The sequence below is a fragment of the Mytilus californianus genome, unplaced genomic scaffold (assembly GCF_021869535.1).
Source record: "Mytilus californianus isolate M0D057914Y unplaced genomic scaffold, xbMytCali1.0.p SCAF_10, whole genome shotgun sequence".
In the NCBI taxonomy this organism is placed as follows: Eukaryota; Metazoa; Mollusca; class Bivalvia; order Mytilida; family Mytilidae; genus Mytilus; species Mytilus californianus.
Window position 1 is genome coordinate 40,670,968 of NW_026262582.1, and position 3,192 is coordinate 40,674,159.

Sequence of the window (3,192 nt, forward strand, 5' to 3'; positions counted from 1 at the left end):
AATAAAATAAAAATAATTATTCGTAGTATAATTAGGATGGTAAGTATTTTATGTATTAAAAACATTTGAACTTTTATGAAATAACACAAAACAGGAGTAGAATTTCAGGTGTCAAAGTTTCATACATTACAAAGTTAAAAGGCAAATCGTGTGCATCATGCTTTGATAAACGTTTAAGTCGTAAAATTAATGCGTAATTGAGTTATTGTAATACTGTATAAAAATTGAGTTATTGTAATACTGTATAAAACATACGAGTGAATATGAGCAAAAGAAGAAATACTTACTTTACATATATCGCACAGCAGTTTCTCCTGGATGAATTAAAAACGTAGAAATCTTTACTTCTAAGTTTCTAATGGTGCAACTCAAAGTGATAAAAGGAAAGCTTGTGATACAATTCAAGCACAATAAAATATCTCCTAAAATTACGACTATCTTAAGACAGTTAAAAGACACCTTAATTGATGTCCATGACTTCAGTGTCCAAGACAATTCATATGACGTACCATAAATGTAAGTTGCGACATGTTTGATAAACTAATGTAGAACAAATGTATGTCCTAAGATAGTCCTAGACCTATGACTGCTTTGAAAAAACAAGCCACACAACCATGTTTAACATGTACGTAAATGATTTATGACTATCCTTATATAATCTTCAGTCATGTCTTATATGAAGACGTATTACATAATAACCAGACGACAGATAATTACGTCACTTGATGTCTTGATGGATATGTCATGCGCAGAGAGCTGCTCCATTTACGGCAATGAGGATTTTGCGACCCTAGAATCGATTCATATGGTTCCATCCTGGGGGCGATGCTGACATTTAACACAAAAACTGATTCTAACGGTTTAACTCTACAACTGATTCTGACAGTTGTACACTATAATTGATGAATACAGTTCTACCTTACAACTAATTCTGACAGTTCTATCCTAAACAATAAATGGGTAAAACTGTTCTAGAACAGTTTTGAACAATTGAATGGCCGATTATTCTTGCAATTCTAACGAACCGATCGAAACTGTAGATAAAGACCACCCATCACGGTACATAACATTTCCAGAGACCCCCCAGTGAATGCAAAGGTATTTGCAAGGCATGATGACATTTTACGACTTAAGGATGTACTTAGGTGAGGTTTTGGAATAAGTGTCAAATGTTCGGACTCCTCAGTGTTTTTCCATACGATACAAGGTAAAATATTTTGCCCCATAACACCTATTTATCTTTTAACATAAGACTTAATAGCTCATAAATGGTCATTTGACAAAATTTAAGCAGATTCTTGATTTTCTTTCTTTTGATTTGAGACCAAAATAATACCAATGCAAATATAAGGTAAAAGTCCGAGTCAGCCTTTTACCGCCATATTTTATAAATCAAATATCTCGAAAAGGAGCTCCATGACCTATCAATATTTTTAGCTTATTTTGATCCTTAACTAATACTCTTCCAGCTTAAAGTATCAATTTTGAATTCTTGATTTATTTAATTTTACCTTAGATCACCTAAGTACATCCTTAAGGGTGCATATATGATGATTTAATTAATACTAAATACATTAAAACTTAATGTAGAATATATACAGAACCGTTAGGTCATGACAAAACAATTGTTTTAGTTTTGTATTTTTAGCCAAAATAGAGACGGCGGTGAGATTAAAAAAAAAATTAATATACACTTTTTTCCCGATTTTCAGGATTGAAAACTCTTTAATGTGACCTTTGGTCACCAAATAAATGCATGAAATATTGTAACTGGGTCTGGTGGTGTTTTGAGAATATATAATAAAGAACAAAACATATAAAGAATAGAGAAAAATAGGCCAAAAACTAAAGAATAGAGAATAATGGGGTGTTCAAAAATAAAAAAATAGAGAGAAAAATGATCTAAAAATTAAAGAATAAAGAATGGAGGACCCCATCAAGATCCTCCTGTAACTACAGAATGTCTACACATATTCATACGTATTTAGAAAAGGTAAACCTCCAAGTTCATCGGCATATTAGTTAGCTTCAGTTGTCCTCACGAAGTTCTTTTAAAAATTTGAACTTGGAATAATTCCTTTTGAAATGCAGATGTTATTACAGAAAGTGTGGCTTTTGCTTGAATTAGCCATAAAAAATAATATATGTCAAGTAAAGTGTATTAAGTTCTGGTTTCGAAGGTAACCTAGGACCAAGACATGTCCTAGGTGGTCCAAGACATATGTTATTCTTATTTGATGTATTCTAAAGTTCGCAAATAAGTTCTGATTAATCCTAAAATACATAATTTTATTACATCAAAATACATGTCATATATATATGTAGCAGTAGTTTACCGATTTTCAAATTTAAGATTGAATGAGGATAGTCGTCATATTATTTCCTTTAAAACTTTATCGATAAAACTTTCAGTCGTCAATATTTAAGATGTTATAAGAAGGTCTGGATGTGGGTCTTTCAATTCTGTATTCTTTAATTTTTCAAGCCATTTTTCTCCATTCTTTATAAAAAAAATGTCCTGGTATTCTCTATTCTTTATATTTTATCAACCCATTATTCTCTATTCTTTATTTTTTTGGCCTATTTTTCTCTATTCTTTATATTTTTTGCACTTTATTCTGCACGTTTTGTCCATTATTCTCTATTTTGTAAACCCCATCCAGACCCTCTTATAAGACTCGACACTGTCACTGATAATACATTAATAGAAATAAAACAAGCTAGGCAACTTATGTAATAGGTATTGTCCCTGAAATATATTCCCTTAAGATTATCATGTAAGTTCTAATTGTAAAACCTGGGCTTGTTTTTTTTTACACATCTGTTCAAGGGAAGAATTGTCCAAATCTCTGTTAATAGGAAGAACTCCAAATCTGTTCTATGGCAAAATTTTCAAAATCTGTCTTAGGAAAGAAGTGTCAGATTCGCGGGTCTAGCGTACAAATGTTCAAATTGAAGCAAATAAGAGCAGCCTTCTAACCATGACATATTCAGCTAAAGAAGACCTTACGTTACTTTGTGGCGTAATTGAATGTCTTCTTGTTATTTACGTAGTCTACATATAAGATCATGGGTTTTTTAATTGTTGAAAAATATCTTTGATATTAAACAATAGTTAATGAAAAACCAACCAACCTTCCAAAAATGTTAAGAAAAACACTGGTTTCTTAAATAAAGGCAACAGTAGTATAC